General features: G+C 37.0%; 2 pseudogenes across 1 annotated transcript; both read left to right on the top strand.

Annotated features, from left to right (window-relative positions):
- The first annotated feature begins 6,320 nt into the window (after positions 1–6,320).
- On the top strand, positions 6,321–25,939 carry LOC144366915 (cytochrome P450 2C9-like; annotated as a pseudogene). Its single transcript, XR_013426106.1, has 5 exons — positions 6,321–6,637; positions 22,560–22,721; positions 22,894–23,043; positions 25,370–25,531; positions 25,856–25,939. The product of XR_013426106.1 is annotated as a cytochrome P450 2C9-like (transcript).
- LOC144374975 (putative ribosome biogenesis protein RLP24 pseudogene) lies at positions 6,894–13,048 on the top strand (annotated as a pseudogene).
- Positions 25,940–26,603: the final 664 nt, after the last annotated feature.

The raw sequence follows: 26,603 nt of genomic DNA, 5'->3' as shown, positions 1-26,603 counted from the left end.
CCAAATGGCCACGACTGCTGAGAAATAGACAGAGGGCACTGCCTTGTCATCACAGGGGAGTTTGATCTGTGAGACCCAAATAGGGCCGAGGCCGCAGGCAACCTGACAGCAGAAAAGTTTTTCAAGTGGAACTAAAGAGTCAGAAGGAGACTTTTTCTGGGAGGAACAGAGTTTAAGGTGGAATTGAGGAGTCAGAACTCAGGTGAGATGGATTGTGGCAGCCATGCTAGCCCATCTGTGGGAGCTGAGAATGAGGGGAGACAGAGGAGTCAGGAAGGGAGAATCTATTCTATGTCCCAGGCAGTCAACTCCCAGAGGTGTCCTACTAGATCACCTAGGGGCCACCATGACCCTGACGGGTCTGAGTGGGGTGCACTCTCCCCCTAAAACTCCCAGAGGGATTGCCAGACATTCCCTCATTCTGGTGAGTTAGGGTTTAGGTGCTCATGGGATGGAGGAACTCACCAATCCGCTGGCTGGTGGTGGGTGTCAGGCAGGTGATCAGAGGAGTGGACTGCGACAGGAATGGTTGGGCTCGAAGTTTGGAAACAGGGTTCTGCCTTGAGCAATGTAGATCTATGTCCCAGGTTTTAGCATCAATGTAAAGAGCAACGGAAAAGGTCTGTTAATTAATGTAAGGAGCATTAATTAATTAATGTTGTTAATTCAACAAGCCAAACAGTTTACCTGTTTGAGATTTTATTAGCGTAACCACAGTGGCCGGTCACATAAGAGAAGGGGGGAGAGAGAGAGAGAGAGAGAGAGAGAGAGAGAGAGAGAGAGAGAGAGAGAGAGAGAGAGAGAGAGAAGCGAGCATGAGCAGGGTGTTGATATTTATGGGCTTAACGTAGGTGAGGGGAAGCAGGGGCTGTTACTTCTTTATTAATGGAGAGTCAGTCTCTGGGCAGGACAGGGTATGAGTCTCCTAGGGGTTGAAGGTCACAGTTCTTGCCATTTCAGGGATTGGAGGTGATGATTTGCGCCACTTAGGTGGTAGTTTGTGCATTCATTGCATCATGGACCTGACTCCCAGAAGAGAAGCACTCCGGACACCATCTTTACCAACACAGTTACACACCTGTTACTTGATTCTATCTTGCAGAGAAACAGATGACCCCTGGGTACCTCTAATCTTCCACATTGTCCCTTCCCATTACCTGCCCCCCTCCCCACTACTATTAATTTTTTTGATTTCTTCTTTTTATTTGGTACTGGGGATTGAACCTAGGGGCACTTAACCCCTGAGACACATCCCCAGCTCTTTTAATATTTTTTTTAGAGGCAGGGTCTCTCAGAGTTGCTTAGGGCCTCACTAAGTTACTGAGGCTGACTCTGAACTAGCAATCTTTCTGCCTCAGCCTCCCAAGCTGCTGGGATTGGAGGCTGTGATTCTTCTATTAGGGAGATTCTCCCATAGGAAGAACAAAGCATTTTAAAAGAATGATTCATTCCAGGTATTCCCCTGTGTCGGTTGTGATTCACTTCTTAATTTGGGAAAGGCCATTCCTTAGCTCTCAGGCACCATTCCTAAAGTCTTAATTACTTGGTTCCCATAGTGGGTGTGTGCAGATAACTTGGACTATGGTGGGAAAAAGGTAATTGTGTTCCTGGCCCCAGGTTAGGAAGGGGAAGAGGAAGAAGAGGAAAAGAAAACATCATCCATTTTAAAATGAGCCTCAGTGGAAGAGCAGCAAGGACCCTATTTAAAGCATGAGGTAGAGCACTGGTACAAGAAGGGCAAGCTTTCCTAACATGATAAAGTTCATTTACCAAAATGTACATAAAACATCATTCTTAACATTAATATGTTAAACCTCCATACATTCCAGCAGATGAGAATTGAAACAAGCATATCTCTACCAACAATTCTACTCAATGCTATGCTAGAAATTGTAACCAGTGAAACAATACCACAGAGAAATTAAGACATGAGAATTAGAAAATGCTAAATAAAATGATTAATCCAATCAGCCAGATAATGCACCTTGTAATTCCAAATAAATCTGCAGATAGGTCATTGGCAAGGAATAGTAAATTGTGTTAGGACAAATGACACACACGTGAAAAAGGAGGGAGACAGGAAGGAAAGCTCAGACCAGCAGGCTTTTCTTTATTCAGTATTTAGCAGTGGAGTTCATTGGTAGAACCCTGGTGTGGCTCATTTGGGGGGCAGAAAATGGTCTGGGTTATATAGGCTTCCTTTAGGGTAGGACAGAAGGGAATTTCCTGGGGACCTTTGTTTTGGCATTCACGTGGTACAGGAGTGTCAACAGGGAATTTTCTGGGGCTTATTGTATTGGTAGGCAGTGTCCCATTAGGTTGCAGGAGGGTCCCATTAGGTTGCAGAGGGTCGGGTCTGTGAGGTGCAAGTTCCTTTTGTGTTCTTTGTTCTGCCTGAGGCCTGGGATTTTAAAAGACAAAAGTTTAAGGGAAATGTCCTTGGACTTATTCTCCGTATCCTTCAAATTTCACAAGAGTTCCAAATATAAGATTATAAGGTCAAAATATGATTAAATGAATTCTATTTCCACAAAAAGAAATGACGGACATTATAAAAATTGTAATAACAAAACATTTTTATTATTCAGGAAAATCCTAATAAAAAATGTATAAACCACTGTACTGAACACAAAACATTAAAGAGAACATGATTTATTTATGAACTGAAACATCCATTGGTCACATATCAGTTCTTTTCAAATGCATCACAGATTTACCCTCACCATGGTAAAAGACCCAGATGAGTCAATGGGTGAATTGACAAACTGAATGATAAATATACATTTGGAAATGTAAACACTTAAGAAGACTGTGAGATCAGGTAGCAGGAGGCGACCAAAGGAGGCAGATTTAAAAGGAAGCCAAATGAGGGGAAGGAGGCTTTATTGAGATGTCACTCCAGGGTGGAACTCGATCAGACCCACAGAGTGGACAGGAGAAGGGTCTGAGGAGAAAACGTGTGGGGACTTGACCAGACTGGAATTTTATGGGGGCTCTTGGCCGGAAGGGAAGGGCTTGGGACAGGAAAAGGTGTTTTTAGAGTCCCTTGTCCCATTTGAATTGGTAGGGGAGCTGGCTGAACTCCAGGATTGGCCAGGAGACCCTGTTGATTGACAGGCGTTTCCGTTGACGCCTGACTGATGTTTCTTTCCCGGCTGGGCTGCTTCGTCCTAAGTCACCACCACCAACCTGACAAAGAACTAAAACAATATTAAACTGACAGAAGAAACTTGGAAGACTCGCACTGCCATATACCAGCTCCTCTTCTAAAGATTTATAGCCCAAAGTAGAAACAGTGACTTACCAGCTAGAGTCCAGGAAGAGATTGTGTGGTTGTCGACAGTGGATCCCTTGCATGCAGACAGGAGCTGCATGCCCTAGACAGGTGCTGTTTTGTCTTCCATACACAGACCTCATTCTCACCAGCCAGCCCCATGCAATGACCTCAGATGTTAAATTCAGAAACTACCTTATTCCCAAAGTGGGTTTCTTCTATGCTGCACCGTATTGTTCTCAATATTCCCCAAATCACAATATGATTCCAAACTTCTGCACGGGACAAAAGTGCTAAAACCTTACCTTTGACTACTTAATGGGTTTTTCATGGTTTGATTTTGGGTTATAAATCTTTAGAAAAGGAACTGGAATTTGGCAGTGCGAGTCTTCCAAATTTCTTCTGTCAATTTAACATTGTTTTAGGTCTTTTTAGTCCATATCCCCAATGACTCATCTGGGGTTTTTATCACGGTGAGAGAAATCTGCTATGCATTTGGAAAGAACAATATCTTGACCCATTGACTTTTCAATTCATAAATAAAGTACATTTCCAATTTATTTGGGCTGCACATTATGTTCTTTTTAATGTTTTGTGTTTGGTACCGTGGCTTATAAATCTTTTATTATATGGAAATACAATTAATTTAATCATTTTTTATCCTATATTTAGAACTCTTGTGAAATTTAGCATTCATTGCCCATGATCTATCTATAGATTTATTTGAAATTACAAGGTACATTATCTGGCTTAATATTTTTATTTAATATTTTCTAATTCTCATGTTTTAATTTCTTGCTGTTATTGTTTCACTGGTTAGAATTTCTAGCACAGCACTGAACAGAATGGGTGGTAGAGGTGTGATTGTTTCAATTCTCATTTGTAGGAAAGTGTGGAGGTTTAACATACCAGTGTTAAGAATGATGTTTTATGTAGATTTTTGGTAGATAAACTTTATCATGTTGTACCAGTGCTTACCTCATGCTTTAAATAGAATCCTTGCTGCTCTTCCACTGAGGCTCATTTTAAAATGAATAATGTTTTCTTTTCCTCTTCTTCCTCTTCCCCCTCCCAACCTGGGGGCCAGGAAGAGGATTATCTTTTTCCCACCATAATCCAAGTTATCTATATTTGAGCAAACACCTACTATGGGAACCAAGTAATTAAGACTTTAGGGATGATGCCAGAGAGCTAAGGAATGGCCCCTCCCAAATTAATAAGTGAATCGCGCCCCCCCCCTCCGGCGGGAATGAATATGTTCTTTAAAAATCCCTCTGCCTTGGGCTGGGGATATAGCTCAGTTGATAGAATTCCTGCTTTGCATGCACAAGGCCCTAGGTTCAATTCCCAGAATCACATCCAATCCAAAACCAACCCCCACTGTTCATCTCTGATGGGAGGTTCAAGTAGGAGGATCCTTATCTCAAAGCCAGTCTCTGAAGCCAGTTTCTGAGGCCCAGCTTCCTCATTCCTAAAATGAGATTAGGAAGATAAACATTATGTAAATGGGATCTTGATAAATTAAATTTTCTTACTAAATAGCTTATAAATAACCATAGTAACCAGGTTAGTGACATAGTAGTATACATCAGTCCAATGACGTATTGAATCATGACTACAAAATGTATTCTTCTATTTTGATTTGCATATTGTTCCCTCTGTGCTTGGAGTATGTTTGATGTAGTCCCTCCCACCTGCCTCCAAAGAACATGGCTGTTTTTCTATATTAAATATCATTGCTTGTGGTCCAACATTTAATTCCATTACACCTGACAAGAGCATAAAAAAACTGCAACAGAAGCAGTCCCATCTGGAAATGACTGGGGACAGTGAAGACATAGTTTCTCAAGCCTTCTCCTTTCAGTTCTCTGAGATTCGCTCTTCCTCAGTCCTGCCAAGAATGGTTCACCGTTTAGTGATGGAGAGAGGTGAAACCAAATCTGCCTCTTCTCCTTTGGTAGACTCTCTGATCCGGCTATGCTTGGAGTGAAATAATGAGTATAGACTTGATGGGAACTTTGTTGGTCTATAAACATAGTGTAGTGTGCATTCAGAGTAACTATAGGGAGTGTTTGTTTCACTTTTCTAATGTGGTTTTTTAGTCAGCTGTGGTGTCATAGTGCACCATTATGGTTGTAAAAAGAGTTCATTTAAATTCCAGTTCTATCCACAGTGAATTGTATGAGATAAAGGTATCCTGTTTTTGCAGAGTTTCCCTGACCCATTTGACAAAACAAAACAAGAAAAAAAACAACCAACCAACCAAACAAAAACACTGCTTTCTGTTCTTCAGATTTTTTTGTGGGGGAGGGGTAATTCTAAATGGCAAATTCCATATTTTCTTAGTTAACTATTTATATAGTCTTTTAAAATGTATAGATTTTAACTACATATTTTTATATTCAGGCAGTTGTGATTTTAGTTCAATTCTTTAAAATATTTAAAAGACTTCAAACACAAACTGTCTCCTACTGTTTGATAAATTATCACAAGTGTTAGACCAGGATGCAAGAAAAGACCATTGACTCCAATTAAAATCAAATTAAAGCAACCTTATTATTTCTACTGGCCAGGCTGCCTCTCCCACCCAAAACCGAGGGAATAAGACAGCAGCCTCATCTTTCCTGCAGCCCAGCCTTATAGCCCAGAAAGTTACACAAAGGGGGGTTACAGATAACAGAACTCTGAGGAGCATAACACAAATGGTAGTTTACATTTTTTGCTGGCCCCAACATCAGAATTTATGAGGACCATTAGAGCCTCAGAGAGGGTCGTTGTCTGGCCAGGGAAGACCAATATTTATGAGGTGTCACTAAAGTTTCAGAGAGGGCTGCTATCTGGTCAGAGAGCCAGGCAGGGGTGAGTTCAAGGCACGGGCATAGTATCACCAGAGGTTGTGTCCTTGTTTATTTGTTTGTTTCTTTTTTTAAAATTCTCTGTTCTTGTGCTCTGTCCCAGAATGGCCAAACCAGATGGTCAAGGATAGAGATTTGTAAAGAAGAGAAAGAGTAAACATAATTTATTTTTATCTTTATCAGGTGACCAATGGACACTCAGAAGGGATTAGAATTTATCTAGTTGATTGGCTCTGCACTTTTATGTCAACAGGACACATTCTTAATTATGAGGGAGAAATATAAAAGCTTTACCTTGACTGTAAACTCACAATTGTCTCAATGAAAGGAGAAGGCATCAATGGATCCAGCTATGGTCCTGCTTCTGAGTTTCTTCTGTTTGCTTCTGCTTTCACTAGGGAGACAGAAGTCTGGGAGAGAGAAGCTCCCACCTGGCCCTACTCCTCTCCCAATTCTTGGGAATATTCTTCAAATAGATGCTAAAAACATCAAGAAGTCTTTAAGCAATGTAAGTATGCCCATGCTCTTCCAGTGGCTTGCAAAGGGTAAGTAAATTAATGCTTAATTTTTAATTAAATGTATTCATGAGACAAATCATTAAGAGATTATTGCTTTGCAAATGCTCTCTGTGGGCTTTGATGTTTCCATTTGCCTTTTAAATCTTCCATTGTTAGAAATAGTGAAATGAAATAGTGTATCTGGGATAAGAGAAACATTTATTATTTTGACTCAGAATCAAAATATCAAAATGGCAAAGGTGTAATTAATGTGCCTCTACCCTTGTCTTAATGTCATTTTCTGTAATTTTTTGAAAAAGTTAAACAAAAATGAAAGTGTTTTGCAAGTAGAACATTCCTTCAAGATGTTATCTGATGCATTCTTTGTAGTTATGTTCATGACCATCAAAAGTAAACTTCTCTACATCATGCTAAGTGAAATGAGCTGACTCAGAAAAATTAAGGATGGAGTGTTTTTTCTCATATGTGGAACTAGAACTAAATAAGGAAAACAAAGTAGAACTGATCATGTATCAAAAAGATATAGATTAGTGGAGAAGGATACCCAGGAGGAGGTAGAGGGATAGGAAAGGGGAGGAAATGTGTAATGAATTTACAAATCACATGTTACGTGATTTTTGTGCACATATAAATATACCACAGGGAATTCCACCTTCATGCAGATTTAGAAAGTTCCAATCAAAAATAAATACATAAATGAGTGAAGGAAGATAGTAGAGTATAGGAAGCAGAATTGGGTAGGAAGGACAAAAAGGGAACAGAAAGTGTAATTGAGTAAAAGTCAATGTATGTATGATTTTGTTAAAATAAACCCAACTACTATGTATATCTGTAATGCTCTACTAAAATAACAATAATTATAAATATGAAAGAAAAGGTGGGCATTTCATTCAGCTGAGTGAACCAAATAAAACATTATGTACTCATTCTCAGGTAAGAAATATAAATGTACAATAATAAATAGTGATATCAAAATATAAACTTCTTTCAAGAAGAAAGCTATACATATGTTAAGAAACAGCTATGTGATAGTCTGTCAATGAAATGGTGAAATAGGATATCCTAGCCCTTTACTCCCTTTTCCTGAGAGAACTACCCACAAAATAAAAAAGCCCAAGGAGACTCAGAGAAGTCCACAATAGTAACACTATGTTGTAAAAACTCAAAAATAGTTTCTCAGCTCGGTGCAATGGTGCACACCTGTAATCCTAGTAGCTTGGGAGGCTGAAGCAGGTGGATTGCAAGTTTAAAACCAGCATCAGCAATTTAGCAAGGCCCTAAGCAACTTAGCAAAACCCTGTCTCTAAATAAAATATTAAAAAGGGCCAGGGATATAGCTCAGTGTTTGAGTGCCCCTGGGTTCAATCCTCAGTACCAAAATAAACAACAAAAAACAAAAAATAATAATTTCTCAAACTGCTAGGAAGAATAGTTTCATTTTACCTGCATCTGCTCCAGCAGATTAAAAAGTTCATCCACCACAATCAGGCAGGATCCATACCAGAGTTCTAAGGATAATCCAATGTACATAAATCAGTAAAAGTGATACAATGAAGGACAAGAACATGACCATTTCAATGGGTGCAGAAAAAGCATTTGACAAATTTCAAATCCTTTTCTGAGAAAACCTTAAAAAATGACACAATAATAGTGTCATTTAGCACACTAAAACACACATGACAAACCAATAACTAACATCACACTCCATGGTGAAACTTGAAAGTTTTCCCTAAAAAATTAGGGAAAGTGCAAGAATACTGAGTCTGCCAGTTTTACTCAACATAGGTCTGAAGTGCAAGCCAGGACAATTAAGCAATAAAAATAACTAAAATGTATAGAAGTTAAAAAAGAAAAGTAAGAGTCTCTGTTTCCATCAGATGTAATGTACACATGGAAGACTCTAAAGTTCAACCGAAAACAATTAGAACTAATAAATTAATTCTATAGATTTAGCATATGTAAATAACATACACAATTCAGCAGAGTTTTAAAAAACAAACTATTTGATAAACAATAAGTAAATATTTCATTTACAATAGCATGAGAAGATAAAAATATTTAGTAGCAAATTTCACCCAGGAAGTGAAAAATCTGTATCCTGAAATATAAAACCCATCAATGAAAGAAGTCATAGAAGACAGAATACATGGAAAAATAATCCATGATTATGAATTGAAATATTAATTATTGTTACAGCCTAAGTTGATGTACAGGTTTTATGTAGTCCCTGTGAATAATCCAAGGCCTTTTTCATAGAAATTTTAAAAATCCTAAAATTTGTTTAGAACCGCAAAAGATTCTGAATGGCCCATGAAATTTTATACAAGAAGAAGTCTGTAGGCACTGAATTATATGCATACCTACAGCAGGCAAAACATGAGAATGCAGGCATAATACGGCACATAGAACCAAGGACTCCATGCAGAGTGCAGAAATAAACTTACGTTTTTCATAAAAGGATGAGGAATATACACTGGGGAAAGAATAGTCTTTTCAGTAAAGAGTATTTGGAAAACTGTATATCCACATGCAAAAAAAATGAAATTAGATTTATTTATAACATTACACATAAAAATTAATTAAAAACAGATTTAAGACAAATGTAATTCCTGAAAGCATCAAACTTGTAGAGGCAAACATAGGGAAGATGTTATTGTTACAGCAATGATTTTTTTTACATTTCCCTTTTTAATTGACATCTAAGAATTATACTTATCTGTAGGATGCTGTCATGTGGAGACTCAAGGAAACAGATTTGTGGTCTGACAGGTGGAAAAATATGCAAGACACAGGATTGTAGAATTTTTTTTTTCAGAGATGATGACAGCCTTCAGCCTCCAGGTTCAGCTTCAACCCCCAGCCAGTTCCATTTTAGCCCCCTATTAACCCCCAGGGCTGTCCAGAAGAACTCATTGGTGCACTTCAGAGCATACAATACCCAGCAGGCAGAGGTTTTTGCTATTCTGGTGTAGGTGTGTGCCCAGTTCACAATGGTGTTGGTGAGGAAATGCCTATAGATGAAAGGACAAAGCAATTACAGGTATTAGTACAAGTAAAGCACATCCATCCAAGAGAATGCATGCCATCTCTGAGTCCCAGGAAAGCACAGGGGCCACCTGTGGCCCCTCCACAGCACAACTGTCAGTACATATCACTATGGGGGATGCTTCTTTTGCTATCACCATTCAGCTCAGCTCACTGACTTGCTTGTTTTGTACTGCTATCAAACCAGACAGCGTCTATTTCTGACTTTACAGCCACTGCCTTCCACACAAGCAGTTTTCCACAGCTGGTCATCAGTGTATGAAACACTGAACAGTATAGGTGACTTACCTGCAAGAATCAGAGCCATTTGCTGCTGCTGTTTCATTTCTGCATTACCAATCGTTGGGCTTACAGGTGTTAATCTTCCACTTCCTCCTCTTCAGACTTTGGGAGAGGCAAAGGGATATTTTCAAGGTATGTAGATCTTGCTTCAGCAAACATACTTTGACTCTCAAGGCCTCTTTATCTTGAAACTCCCTTATCTTTGCAGTCTCTGGTACAGCTGCATCAATTTTTGCTCTCAGAGCTGTAAAAAACATTTATCCCATGGCCCCAGTGGCTGTGCACATAGCTCCTCAGGCTGTTTTTCCATCTCATCTGCAACACTACTGCCATCTTTGTCCTTAGTGTTGGGATGGTGCCTGGGCTCCATTGCTCAGGTCACAATTTGATTTGCATGGACATATATGTTTATATATACTTGGTTTTTTTTTTAGCATTTTTTTTAGTTGTAGATGGACACAATATCTTTATTTATTTATTTGGTGCTGAGAATCGAGCCCAGTGTCTCACACATAGGAGGCAAGTGCTCAACCACTGAGCTACAACTCCAGCCCCATCACTTTTAACATTTTAAATGTACGTGTTTCTTCTTGCTTATCTTGAGGGTTAGGGCTTTGGTTTGTTTATTTCGAGGTTATTTTATTTTGTTTGCTTTCCTTGTTTCCATTTCTCTCTTCTCCCACTAAAAAAGTCACTTTTTTTGATCTTTCTCTCTCTCTTTCCTTTTTTTTTTCTCCCTATTTTCTCCTCTATCCTTATAACCATCACCTGCTTATCTCTTTTGCATTGTCTCTATTTACTTTTGGACATTGTAAACTCTGTTCTACCTTCCTATCACATTATCTTCTATCTTTATAAAGTGTATTTTTGCCATCTTTTAGAATAAATTGGTTTATATAAATTCTGCCCACACCATTATTGTTGCTGCAGTTATTACTGCTGTGTATGACATAGTAGACTAACCAGACCTGAAAGAAAATCAGTGCCAATTAGATTACTATATTCAGCAAAATTGTCCTTTAGAATTGAAAATGAAATAAAAATCTTCCATGGTAAATACAAACTAAAAGAATTCACAACCAATAAACCTGCACTATAAAATATACTCAATAAAATATTTTACGCAGAAAAATAAAAATAAAAAGAAGCATAGGCATGAATTATACTAGAATCATAGTAAATTAAAGGAGAATTTACTCCCCAGCTGGCCGTTTGGTTGGTGGGCTCCCATGCAGCATCAACATGTGCATTGAGAAGTTTTATTTCTGTTCAGGGACCATCTATCCAGGTCATGACATGATGTTTGTCCCCAACGATTATAAGGTATTCAGATTTGGTAAATCCAAATGTCATAAAGAAATTTAAAAAGAAGCATAATCCTCCATAATCAGGTGGACTAAAGCATCCCAGAAATCAGCTGGTAAGGAGCTTATGGTGGATAATTCATTTGAATTTGAAAAACATTGAAATGAATCTGTCAAATACCAGCAAGAACTATAGAATAAGGTTAGGATGCAATGAAGAAAGTTGAAGATATTAAATAGAAACACGATGCTAAATCAGATTGAAGAAAAATAAAGAGCTACAGAAAGTTCAGGACATTAAAGGAATCAAGCAAAACATCCATCTTATCTGATCCCCTCTTGGAGGCCAAGGAAGAAAAAAATGGTACAACAGTTACAACAGGATATGGACATGGAGAACGTTTCTTAAAAATAGCACTCTCTGTAACCATTTCTATATGTACATTTGAAAATCTCTTTTAGAGACTTAGAATTTAATTCTAAATTATTTATTTTTATGTAAGGTCAGTGAAGTGAAAGGTGATTACAAATACTTTCCTCCTACATTGCTATCTGCAAAGCATCAGATTATAGATGTTAGATTGTACCTCATTGTAACATCTTTATTGATAGACATGTTAATTATTTCATAAATCATGAAAATTCTGTTTACAAATGCACAAGTAGATTGTGGACAGAATGGCGATTCCATTTGGATAATGGCACTGGGCAGCATTTGTGTAATAACTAATTACAAGTTCATGTCCAGTGATATATAAAACAAAATTTTCTTTATAGTAAAATGTTCCCTTTATTATGTTATAGAAGGGAGGATACAACAAGAAACTAACAATTTGTATTACAATCTCAAAATCATTTATTTTTATTTCAGTATTTTCTGTTTTGATTTATGAGCTTAAAGGGGATTAATAGCCCAATACATGAAGCCTAGTTATGCTGGGCTGTTTAACCTGGTTTGCCTATTCTTGGCTGGTTACTGTGGGTGTTTGTCAGGAGAGTGAATAATCTTTAGTTGAAATGGCACTATACTATTTCTGCTTTAGAGAATAGTCAGTTCTAATTTGTGATTCATGTTAGAGAAAACTCCCTCCCTTTCCCAGCAATGATCTAGAAGCAAAGAAATCCCAGCATCTTTTAAATTTTTTTGTATAGTTTTCTTTTTCTCTCTTTCTCTCTCTCTCTCTCTTTCTTTCTTTTCTTTTCTTTTTTTAAAAAAAACAGATTCCTAATTATTATGGAAAATATAGTTTATGGGTATAGCATCTGCCCATCATTTGTATGCAAAATAAAAGCATTTTTTCAGTGGATAAAAAAGTAGAATAAATTCTAAATTAAATGTTAGAAATAAATAAAATGGCAGTAAAAATCATCTTCCTGAAATAACACTGAATTAAACAGTCTAAACTCTTCAATTAAGACATAGATTGGTGGGCTGGAGTTGTGGCTCAGTGGTAGAGCGCTTGCCTAGCATGTGTGAGGCACTGGGTTTGATTCAAGCAATTAAATAAATAAAGGTCCATCAATAATTAATAAAAATATTTATAAAAAAGACATAGATTGGCATATGGGATTAAAAAACAAGACCCAATAATATGCTATTTGCAAGAGACTCATCTTACAGACAAAGACATCCACAGACTTAAGATAAAATGATGAGAAAGGATATACCATGAAAATTGTAGCTAGAAGTGAGCAGGGAACTACTTTCATATCAGATAAAGTGAACTTCAAAGGATCAATGAAACAAAGATTTGGTTTTCTTTTTTTTTTGAAAGTACACATAAGATTGATAAACCTAGCCAAACGTAGGCAGTGTAGACCTAAATTAACTAAATTAAAGATTAAAAAAGAGATATTATTGCAAATACTACAGGCAAAGATGATGCATAAAACCTATTCGGGTAAGCTGAAATATCTTGAATTTATTGACAAATTCCTAAAGACATATGACCTACCCCAATTGAACCATGAGGATATAGACAATTGAAGAATATTAATATCAAGTAACTAAATTGAAGCAACTATTAAAAGCTTTCAAACAAAGAAAAGCTCAGAGCCAGATGGATTCTCAGCTGAGTTCTTCCAGATCTTTAAAGAAGAGTTAATATCAATACTTCTTATATTATTCCACAAAATAGCAAAGGAGGGATCACTGCCAAATTCATTCTATGAAGCCAGAATCACCTTGATACTAAACAAAGACACATCAAAGAAAGAAAATTTCAGCACAATCTCTTTGATGAGCAGAGATACAAAAATTCTTAACAAAATACTGACAAACTACATTAAAATGTATTAAGAAGATAATTTACAATAATAAAGTGCACTTCATTCCATGAGAATGAACTTAGTTCAACAAAGATTCAAATCAATCAATGTCATTTTGCCACTTAAATATTTACAGACAGTAATTACACGATTATCTCAATAGATGCAGAAAAAGCATTTGATGAAGTCCAGCACCCATTTATGTTTAAAACATTAGTTCTCTAGGAATAGAAGAAACTTAACTCAATATTGTAAAGGTTATGTGTGACAAACCCAAGGCCAATATCATACTCAATGGAGAAAAACTGAATACTTTTCTTCTAAAAAAAGAAACAAGGCAGAGATTACTACCCTCACCATTCCTATTCAACATATTCTTCGAAAACTTTGCTAGCACAATCAGGTAAAAGAGGAAATTAAAGTAATACAACAGGAAAAAAAGGAAGTCAAATTATCACTGCTTGCTGATGACATAATCTTATAATTAATAAACCCCAAACTCACCAAAAGACCTTTAGAGATGATAAACAAATTTTAATAAAGTCAGAGGATACAAGCTGTATGTACATAAACTGATCCCTTTCCTATATATCAATAATGAATCTGCTCAAAAAAAATTAGTAAAACTACTATTCCATTACAATAACTTTGGAAAAATACTTGGGAATTAATTGAATGAAGGAAGTGGAGGACCACTACAATGAGAAGATTATAGCACTGAAGAAAGACTTGAAAGATGGAAAAAGCTCCTGTGTTGAGGATAGTCAAATTTAATATTGTCAAAATGACCATATTACCAAGAATATTATACAAATTTAATACAAACCACATCAAAATACACATGACATTAATCAAAGAACTAGGAAAAAGTTCTTAAATTAATTTGGAAGAATAACATATCAAGAATGGCCAAAGCAACCCTGAGCCATGCTGGAGGAATCACAGTGAACCTAAAATTTTACTACAGAATAACAAAAATATCATGGTATTGGCACCATAACAGACCTGAAGACAAAAGTAATAGAATAAGAAACATGAGACAAACCCCCATAGATAATCATGTGATGCTTGATAAAGATGGAAAACACATACATCAGAGAAAAGATACCCCTTTGTAACAAATGGTGCTCAAAAAGTTGTATATTCATATGTAGAAGACTGAAAGTTGACCCCTGTCCATAAAAGTAAACTCAAAGTGGACCAAAGACCTAGTAATTAGTCCCCAAACTTTGCAACCACTAAAATAAAATGTACGACAACATGCCAACATATTGGCACAGAAATTATGTTCTTTAACAAAACTCATAAATTATAATAAATAAAACCCAGAATAAATAAGTGGGACAGCATCAAATTAAAAAGTCTCTGCTCAGTAAAGAAGATAATTAAGAAAAAAAAAGCATACAGAATGGGAAAAGGTTTTTGACACCTGCTTTTCAGATAGGGGGTTAATATCCAGAATATGTAGAGAACTCAAAAAATTTAACAACAACAGCAACAACAAACCCCAATTAATAAGTGGGATAAAAAACTAAACAGACACTTCTCAAAAGAAGAAATACATATGGATAACAAATATATGTAAAACTGTTAAACATCCTTAACAATCAGGGAAATGCAAAGCAAAACTAAAATGAGAATTCACCTTATTCCAGTCAGAATGGCAATTATCAAGAATACAAATAATCAATATTGGCAAGGTTGTAGGGAAAAAGTACCCTCATACATTGTTGGTGGGACTGTAAATTAGTGTAACCACTCTGGAGATGAGAATAGAGATTCCTAAAAAAAACTAGGAATGGAATCACCATTTGACTCAGCTGTCCCATTCTTTATTATATATACAAATGACCTAAAATCATCATGTTCTAGGGATGTGGCCACTTCAATGTTTATAGAAGCACAATTAACAATACCCAAACTATGGAACAAACCAAGTGAAAATGAAGTTTTGATATGAAACTTGATTCCCTTCTTCTGCTGACAGGTGGGACTGGAGTTTCTTCACTTCTGCTAGTGGGTGGGGTCTGCATGAAGTTGCAGGCCTCTGCATCCAAGAGGTGTTGCAGCTTTCTTTGATGGGCTATGGCTTCCCTTCTGATGTTGCAGCAGACCCCAGCAGCTCACCATCAATTTATTTTTCTTCCCAGTTCTTGTCTTATGAAATCCACAAACCAGGACGAGTGAATAAGAGTAGGATTTATTGAACAATAGAAAGTGGAACAGAACTCTTACAATAAAATAGGGGACCCAATAACAGGTTTTCTCTGCCTAAGTGTGCTAGTGTAGGGGTTTATAAAGCACTTGGGTCATTGCTATTGTCTAAACTTATGCTAATTAGGGTTTAGAAACCTACCAGTGCTATTGGTTAACTCTGGAGTCTGCCACGTGACCAGTGCTGGCTTCATGAAAGAAGGTTTGGTTCATAAGTAATTGCTAGGGAGTTTTAAATTAAAGAGACAAGACTCTCATTACCTTTAATACCAGCTCTGAGATGGCTTCTCCTAGCTCCTGCCTCCAGCCACCTAATTCGGTGGCGAGGTTTACAGAAGAGACTAGCGAGTGAGAGAGAGAGAACACACCAGGGAGTGGACTTTTATTGGGGCACAAAAACTTCTGGGGAAAATCCCATCCAATGAAGGTTAAAGGGGGCAGCATCCCAAGGTCAGGGGCAATGATTGGGTCTTTGGGGCAGTGGCCAGACACGGACAAGCCCTCGGACCTGGAAAAGGGTAAGGAAGGCTCTAACACATCTATGTCTAAGCGCCTCTCACTCAGCCAGGGAGGTAACTCAAATCACGTGTGAGGATGACCTCCCACATATTCCTCCTTTTTTCTTTTAAAAAGAAGGTGATGATTTACTCTCTTGAGTCTCAGCACTCTCGCTCTGAAGACTCGCCATCCTATAATTACAACACAAAAAAGAATTAACAGCAAAGAGAACAATCCAATAATGTACCAGGTCAAGTGTTTAAGAATATTTCCAGAGTTAAATCCATTTATTTCCTTCAATATTTGATTAGCCAAAGAAGAAGGATCTGAAAAATCAGCTCTATTATTTTGAATATCTTGGATATGGTGATGGAGTTCCAAAAGATCCAAGCTATTATTATTATTTTGCCAAATACCCAACAAATAGTTCTTAACCTTCTCCCAATCCCAGAGAGAAGCATTGTCGTTGGCAGCTGTAACACACACATATTTATAACTTGTGTGGCATATAAGCCTTTCTTTAAACTTTAAAGCTGAAAGTTCATTACCTATATTTATAACAGTTGCCTCTATGGCGTTTAACTTAGTCTCAAATCTTTCATCAATATTTACTTGATTGCGCAGAGCCTTGGAAGTATTTGGGTTAAATTATTAAGAAATTTTGCATGTTGAATATTTTGAGATAAAGTTATTGGGGCTGTGACAGTGGATGCAATGAAGGAAACCAAGGCCCAAACTCCCACAATTATAATTCCAATAGTACATCTAGGTCTCGCTAGCTGGGTATGAATTTGCTTTAAGACTTGGAAACCAGCATCAGAATACCATGGCTCTGAAATATTAGCAGGCAATAAAACAAAAGAGGGCTGATGAAGTACCAGCACTCCTTTTCCTTTGTTATATCTAGTAATACAATTGGTTAGGTTACATTTGTTACCTATTACAACATATCTGTCATCTATCCATTTAACTTTTACATTTCCAATGATTAAAACATATGGAGATTGGACATAGGCTCATAAGCCATAGCAAGATCCCTCCTTATAGCTCTTGCCAACAAATTTTGGTAAAGGCTTGTCTGAAAAATGTAAGAATTCTGAGGCAGCAATTAAGCACCAAATATCTTTTTGAATACCACCCTCACTGTAAGTCAAAATATTACTAACAAATCCTGCAGGTGTCATAGAAGAAGTTTTTCATAATTGTCTCATCAATTTTTGGAGAGCAGTCTAAAATATACCCACTACCTTTAGACACCTTATGTTATATACAGGAAAAGTAAATTTACACAATATATCCATCTCAATTGTAGAACTATTTGGACAGTGAGAAGGTTTTGCATAAATAACTGGTTTGTTATGGGAAAGTCCCATTTTAATCACTGATCTAGTATAAGGTTTTAAGTCTCCATAAATAGTATGATTAGTCAGTCTAGGTCTCCCAACCACTGTCTTTTCCTCAAATGATACTCTCAGACAGCCAGCATGTTTATTGTGGGACCAACACAAAGGTAATTGGGCACTGTAGCCAGAATTATTAGATCTAGTCACATGATTGGGAGTAATATGAGTATCTGTAAATCCTCCCATTATGAATGAGTCATTAGTAATACTGGAATAGATTCTCCAGTCCACACTGCTGGATGTACCAGGGGTGGATCTTGGAAATATGTCCAGTAAGTGTCTGCTCTACTGCCTTTTATCTGACAGCCCAGCAGGGCAATCACTGTAGCTACCATCAACAATGGAGTCTTATTCCTTCCTAGGAGTCGAATTATTCATGAAGCTTGTGTTGTCAACTTCTTCATGTCTCCCCATGAGCTCAGCTTTTCAGCTGGGTCATGTTGGTTCCTCTTCATTCTTCTTCCATATCACTTCCTTTTGAATGGAGGCTATTTTGGGGAGTCATAAACCTATCTTCCCCTTTTAATTTTTGTAATTGCAGCTTAATAGATAAATGAGCTCGTGCCACAATGGCTTGACCTTAGGGGTTATAAGAAATTTTTGTTTTATGGTCAATTTGAAACTCTTGGCAAAATTGTTGAAGAGCTTACATAAGCTGGTGCATTATCTATTTTAATCTGCAAAGGGCATCCTAACACAGCAAAGGCTGCTAGGCAGTGAGAAATTACATGTTGAGTATTTTCTTTTGTACGTGCTGTGGCAAAAATAAATCTGGAATGTGTATCAACTATCACATGTACATAACATTGTTTACCAAATTGAGGAATATGAGTTACATCCATTTGCCATATTTGATTTGGTTTTAACCCACAGGGATTTATCCCTGATGGCAGAGATGGAGTGTGAAAAACACCCTTGGGGCAGTGACTTACAATTTGACAAGCTTGTTCTCTGGTAATAATAAATTTTTTACATAAGCTACAAGCATTCTGATGGTGCAAGGAATGTGAGGCTTGTGCACAATCATATGGAGATATCTGTTGACAAACAGCTACTAATTTATCAATCTTGTCATTACCTGAAGTTAAAGGTCCTGGAAGATTAGTGTGAGCTCTTATATGTCCTATGAAACATGGGTATTTTTGCATTTGTACCGCCTTTTGTAGGTTATGAAATAATTTAAATACCTCTTGTGATGAGGTATATCCAATAACTGAAGTTTCAATATTTTTGGTAACTCCAACTGCATATAAGCTGTCAGAATAAATATCAATAGGCTCATTTGTAAAGTAATTTAAGGCACAAATGAGAGCTTGTAGCTCTGCTCTTTGGGCAGAAGCATATGAGGTTTGTATTACCTCTGTGTGAACAAGTCTATAAAAACCTGCTTTACCTGAGCTTGAACCATTAGTGAACACTAATAGGGCTCCATCTATGGGCTGTACACGTACAATCTTTGGGAAAATAAGCAGTGTTATTGATGCAAATTGAATAATTTTATCACAAGGGTAATGACTATCTATCTGACCAGAAAAATCAGCAAAAGCATTTTGCCATAAACTAGAAGCTTGAAAAAGCCAATTATTTTGTTCAACAGAAAAATGAAATAATTATAATATCAGGTTCAGATCCAATTAATTGTAAAACTCTCGTTCTACCTTTAATTACTAATTGAGTAATAGAGTCATGAAAAGGAATTAATGTCTTTTGGGGAGAGTGGGCTAAATGAATCCACTCAATAAATCCCAATCTTTGCCATATGGCTGCCATTGGGGTATGCACAGTTGGAAATATTAATAAAGATACTAGTTCTTTAGTATTAACTTTAGTAAGCTGTGCATTTTTAATTGCACTTTCAACCTTTTTTAAAGCTGTTTTAGCCTCTATTGTCAGCTGATATGGAGAAGTTGGAGAAGGCTCCTTGCAATATCTGAAATAAAGGACTTAAATCAGAAGTAGTCAGTTTTAAGGATGGCCTCAGCCAATTAATATCTCCTAATAATTTTTGAAAGTCATTAGGGGTATGTAATTCCTTAACTTTTATCTGTAGATTTTTGAGGACAGATTGTATGTCCTTGAATTATCTGACCTAAATATTGAAAGGGAGGCATCTTTTGTAACTTTTGAGGAGCAATGCACAAACCCATTGCTGTAAGTGAAGCCTCTAACTGAGTAAAAATTTCTGAAAGTACTTCTGGATTAGCTTGAGCCAATAATATATCATCCATAAAATGAATAATATATGCATCAGGGAACAAAAACTTTCTGGGGAAATCCCATCAAATGAATGTTAAGGGGGGCAGCATATCCCAAGGTCAGGGGCGACGATTGGGGCGGTGGCCAGACACGCCTCTGCATGGACAAGCCCTCGGACCTAAAAAAGGGTGAGGAAGGCTCTAACATAGCTGTGTCTAAGCGCCTCTCACCCAGCCAGGGATGTAACTCAAATAACATGCAAGGATGGCATGTTATTTGAGTTATTCCTCCCACACTGGACTCCAACTTTCATCCAAGTCTGCTCCACTTCCATTTTCTCACTGCAGGTCAGGAAGTGGGAGGTTGAGGTCCTAGAATGGACTATGCTCAGAACTTCTGAGTGCAGTCCTGTGCCAAGCAGGTTGGGCTTCTATAGCAGACGTCAATATCATGCCCAGGCCTGGATGCCAAAAGTGACAGGTCAGAATGCTTTGGTCCACAGTCCCTCAGGACCCAAATGCCTGCCTGATGGTTTCCACGTGGCTGTAGGCTGTGCTTTCCCGCTGGAATTTCAACCCTCCTGGGCTGCCACTCTGCCACTGTACTGCTCGGCTGCTAGTTGGCAGTCAGCTGGTTTCAGGCACTTGGCAGCCCAGGAGCCATGTCACTAGGTGCCCATCATAGACAAAGGCTTAAAGAAAATGCAGTATAGATACATAATGGAGTATTATTCAGCCATACATAGGAATAAAAAGAAATAAAATTATGGCATTTGTTTGTTAAAAGGATGAAACTAGAGACCATCATGCTAAGTGAAGTAAGCCATACCCAGAAAATCAAAGTTGAATGTTTTCTCTGTCCTACAGAATCTGGACCAAAATAAGAGACAAAAAATAAAAGGGGGGATTTTATGAAATATAGAAGAGATCAATGGATAGAGGATAAGGATTAGAGAGAGGTATGGGAAAAGAGATGAATGGTAGAATGTATCTGGCCTCACTTTTCTGTTTACTATATGAATATATCAAAAGTGAATCTCTCCTTTATCTATATCCACAAGGTATTAATTTTAAAAAATCAAATTGAAGAAAAATTAATAGAATAGAAGGAAGGAAATAGGGAGAGGGAGGAGGGAAGAAAAAGGGAAGTATTGAGGAATTAATTAGAGCAAATCATATTCAACACTTGTTTCAACACTTGTATAATTGTTTCAAAAAAGAACCCTAATATTATGCATAACTAAAATGAACTAATAAGAAATAAAAAAGTTATCTGCACGCCACATTAATTGCAGCATTATTGCAATAGTTAAGAAATGACACCATCCTAAGCAAGTGTTCATGATGGCTGAATGATCAAACCAAGTATGGTTTATATATAAAATGGAATCTTATTCCACCTTAAAAAAGAAGGACATCCTACCAATCACAACAGCATGAAATAAGCCTGGAGCTATGCACTTTATGCTGAGGGAAATAGCCAGACAGAAAGACTTTTACTGTATAATATCGCTTACATGTGGTATTTTATAAATAAATAAACAAAACAACCTCCCACAAATTCATAGTAATGGAGACCAGACAGGTAAGTGTTAGAATCTGTGATGTGGGAGAAAAGGTGAGATATTTGCCAGAGTGCAAGTATTCAGTTATAAGGTGAATAAGTATGGAGACCTAAGGCACAGCATGCTTACTACAATAAATCATAATATATCTTATACCCCAAATTTGCTAATGGGTTCTCAGCACACACAAATGAAAATATTAACACTGAGGTGATGTGTATGTTAATTACCTTGGTTGTGGTAATGCATACTAAATTTAAAAATCACACTTTATATTCTAAATGTATATAAATTTTATTTTTCAATTATACCTCAATAAAGCTGTTAAAAAAAGAAGGAGAAAATTCCAGGTTTGGAGTCGGTATAAGAGAAGAAAAGAATTGGATCATTCAGGGTCTGCTGGGGCATGGAGTGGGTAACATAATTCTGTGGATTCTACACAGTGCATTAGTCTGTACCCTATGAATTCTGTGAGGTCAGAGAAATTATTCTCCCATGAAATGGTGCATGGTCTGGCATTGTCTCCATGGTACTTGCTCTTCTACTGTATTAGTGATACCTGTGGTTTTGACTATAAAGAGTGTTAAGATCATCTAGGGTCACTTAAAAAATATAGATTTACAGTATATATTGCTGGCTTACTTTATCAGGATCTCTACTGCTCGAGCCCTGCTGGTGACCCTGAAGAAGTCACCTGGGTGTTGGTGTAAAAGTTGATGGTACTGAGAGCTGATAAATTGTCCAAGCTTCAGAAGTTGACAAATATAGGTTTAAATTTGGGTCTTCTATTTATTATTCATGGTAAATTAAAAATGAGTTTGTAATTCTTTTGACTTCATTTAGTTTACATGTAAAACAGGATTAATAAGTGCTCTAAGTGCATTGATGTGAGAGTTATAATTATTAGGATAGATATCAGTTGCCTGACCCAGGCATGGCGCATCAGAGACCATCCATAAGTGACAGCTATAATCACCATCATGTTTGTTAAAGAAATTCAGATTTGAAGATTCATATGGCAGCAATAACACAACAAGTACAATGAGAATAATCTGAATAACAGTGTGAATCATTCAAAATACATAGGTCCAGTACTGATGTCTTTGGCTAATATTTGGATTTTCTTTCCCATTTCCAGTTGTCAAAAGTCTATGGCCCTGTGTTCACTCTGTATTTGGGCATGAAGCCCACTGTGGTGTTGCATGGATATGAACCTGTGAGGGAAGCCCTGGTTGACCTTGGAGAGGAGTTTTCTGGAAGAGGCAGTTTCCCAGTATTAGAAAGACTAATAAAGGACTTGGTAAGGGTACATGTGCCTGGGGTAGTGGGCAGTGGTCACGGATAGGAGGAGCCCAGAAAAAAGAGACTTGGAGATCTCCTAAGGCTAAGCTGGGCCAACTTTTGCCTGCCACTCATCAGCTTCCTCTGCCTCACCTGGGATCTCACTCCTAGTTTGTGTTCTCCTTTTTTAGGAAACATTTTAAGTAATGGAAACAGATGGAAAGAGATGAGGTGCTTCTCAGTCATGACTCTGTGGAGTTTTGGGTTGGGGAAGAGGAACATTGAGGAATGTGTTCAAGAGGAAGCCTGCTGCCTTGTGGAGGAGCTGAGGAAAACCAAATGTGGGTGATTGATTATTACTGTCTTTACCAGACTGATCTCCTCCCTACTAAGGCCCTTGGACATAGTTCCACATTTTGTCCTGTCTGTCAGCCTTCATGTGGAGGAGGGATGATTTGAAGCAGAGAGCCAGAGTTTGTGTGTCTTTGCTGCCTGTGCACAGGCATGAGTGGGCATGCATGGTGGGTGTAAAAGGTCATATTATCCCCCTCTGACCAGCTTTATTTCTGTTTTCAAATCATTGCATTATAAAAATAGAAGGTTTAGAGTTTCATTTTCTTAAAGAATTAAAGAGCAGGGTTCCCCATAGCACATTTGTGAGTTTCCCACTCCACAACTTTCACCATTATTCATTGGACACAGTGGAAATATCTGCCTTAGACCCTGTGGCACTGAAGCAAGTGATGTGTGATCTTGTTGAATTGGACAATGGTTGTATAGACAACTTCACAGGTTTCTTCTAAGGCTGGTGCCTACAATTTCCACCAAGAATTACACTAATATATGGTTGCTCATATCCTAGAAAATCTCATTAATCATGATTATGGTAATTAGTTTCCTCTCCCTGTCCTCTGTTGTGATCCATCAAGTGTTTTTCACATTGTCTGATTTTTGGCTTGGATCCAGATTGATCCGTTTTTAAGTTTCTCTTCCAAATGTAATAAGAGGAAATACTAAAAATCAGATTTTTATCAGTGAATGACACACAGAAAGAAATTCCTAAGCTTCTGAAATTGCCCTCCAGTTCCTTAACTGAAATAAAGCCTTTTCTGAAAGCTTAGAACCCTTTAACAATTAAAGGATATTGGCAAAGTTGTATATAACTCAGCAGATTTGCTATTAGCCAATGCTGTATGCTGTCTTTTTTCCTGGTTTATTTTTATTTATTTTAAAAATTATGTTATTGCTCTTATTTATTAACATGTAGTTATTGTGCATGTTTATAGGGGTGAGTATGATATTTCCACACATGCATACTGTACACACTGATCAAATCCATCCTTTCTTCATCTAATGTCCTTGATCTACTCACTACCCACCTTTGCCCATTTTTAGTAATCATTCTTCTATCTTTATATTGACTTTCTTTTCAACTACCACACAAGACCAACCATTCAATATTGTCTTTCTGTGTCTGGCTTCTTTTATTTATCATCATGTTTTCCATTTCTGTTCATTAAGCTGTAAATAACAGGATTCTGTACTTCTTTATGGCTGAATATGACTCCATTTTGTATATATAACACGATATCTTCTCTTGTTGATAACTACCCATATTAATATCATGGCTTAGCTACCATGAGTAGTTTCACAATAAAACATACACATCTATGAATGTCTTTAGTATGCTTATTTCATTTCCTTCATCTATGTATCCATATCAGTTGATTAAACCACTGTTTAGATTATAATTCTCATAATCCCACTATTTTAATTCTGAACTTCCCTGCATTTTCTCACACATGAGCATTTGGAGGGCAATTTATATCCAAAACATAATAACCCAAAAAGGAAAACCTTTGTCTTATTTTAATTCCTTTACATTTAAAATGATAGGATTGTCCATAATGATGATCAACATTCAAATTTGTTAAAACATATTATTCTATTGGTGAATATGTTTCAGAAAAATATCTCAAAAGTTCACAAGAGAAAAGATTTGCCAAATAGATTTAAATTTGAAGCAACTGGAAATGATAAGTACTCCTTGCCAAGGGGGGGAGGGATTTATCTTCCCCTCTGTCTCTGAAATTAAGAAACAGATTCCATTTGTCATTTTAATCTTTTTGGTTTTGTTAGTTTAAAATAAAAAGATTTCTCACTTTTATTTTGACAAACACACGTCATTGTTTATGTATGTTTGCCTTTTTTCTCATAAAACATAGATGCTTTCTGCTTTTATTCATTTGTTCCACAATAGACAATTTTATCCAGAATTGCTCTCTGTTTACTCTGTCCCTCTGCTGGTTTTACACAAGAATCTTTGAAAAGGTCATTATATATGTATATTTAAAAAAATGTCTCCCTTACTACTTTTCCTTTCACCATCATTCGCAGTTACCTATAGGGTTTAATAATAAATAGGATTTTGTACTGAACGTGAATTAGCAGGTGTTTTTAAAAGTGATCATTTAAAACAGTTTCCAAAATAAACGATACTTTTTAGAATGGCTTAAATTAAGGAATGCTGAATGTTTTCCTGTTAAGGGGACTTCTTGATAGATCATGCTTGAAGTTTCTAAAATTACCTTTTCTTATTATTTCAAAGATATAAACTTACATAAGTATGTTTTAATGTTAATAGTTTTAATGTTTCTGCTCCTTTAGGCTCACCCTGTGATCCCGCCCTTTTCCTCGGCTGTGCTCCTTGCAATGTGATCTGTTCCATTATCTTCCATAATCGATTTGATAATAAAGATGAGCATTTTTAAACTTTTTGGAAAAAAAATAAATGAAAACCTCAAGATTTTGAGCTCCCCATGGATCCAGGTTAGATCAAATTTCCTTTTTCCTCAAAAAAAAAAAAAAAAAACCACTTATGGTCTTTTTTTAGACGTGTCAAACTTCTAATGTTTCAAGCAGTGAAGTGAATCTATACACCACAATCTCACCTATGGAGTTGGTGTCAAGGAGTGGGTATCAAGAAAAGATGAATGAGGGCTGGGGTTGTAGCTCAGTGGTGGAGCACTTGCCTGGCACGTGTGAGGCCCTGGGTTTGATTCTCAGCACCAATAAAAATAAATAAATAAAAATAAAGGTTAAAAAAAAACTAAAAAAAAGAAAAGATGAATGAGCCCTTTATTTTATGCACAGGAATATGAATGCCCACATAGAGAGCTGATATGCAAGCCCATTGGCTCTCTGGCCAGTGCTTTCCCAGTAACTCCCAGAGCCTAATTTTCATAAAATACTTTGGTGACTGCTCAAAGCAAGACCATGGCACTTGGTGGGCATCCAGACCCCTGTGGAGGACTTATCATTCACAAGGGCTTTCCTCCAATCACCACTTAAGAGATTTTATCACTTTACTTGGCAGAAACACCTTTGTTTAGGATATTAAGGAGAGAGAATTGATGCATGCACAGTTGTTGTCAATAAATAAATAAATAAGAGGGGTTTGATGCTTCAGTTGAGATCCTAGTGGACAAGGTCATAAGGTTAGAATAACAAAATGACTGGATTTTACTCTGTATAACCCCTGAACAAACACAGCTTTACCCTATTCTCAGCTGACATGTACTTTATTCTCCATAAAAGCTTATTGTGAGATGTTCAGAAATCTACTGGCTCTTGTGCAGATATTTTATCCATTGAATACCCAATTGTATTTTATGGTATTTGCAAAACCTTCCCTATTCCTTAGAAATTATTCTATTCTGAGGCTACTTTATACCAGCAGCAGCAGAGGGCAGCATTGTGCTCTTTGTTGGGTTACCCAAACACCCTTATATGTCCTTACTCTGCCCTCATCTACAAAATATGAATTGTGGTAATTCACACCAATTTACACATCCATATTATAAGGAAAAATTTGGTTGAAAAAGGAGAGAATTTATGTAAA

This window comes from Ictidomys tridecemlineatus, chromosome 1 (assembly GCF_052094955.1).
Source record: "Ictidomys tridecemlineatus isolate mIctTri1 chromosome 1, mIctTri1.hap1, whole genome shotgun sequence".
NCBI lineage: Eukaryota > Metazoa > Chordata > Mammalia > Rodentia > Sciuridae > Ictidomys > Ictidomys tridecemlineatus.
Note: the sequence above shows the minus strand (reverse complement) of the source record. Positions and strands in the feature narration are given on the sequence as shown.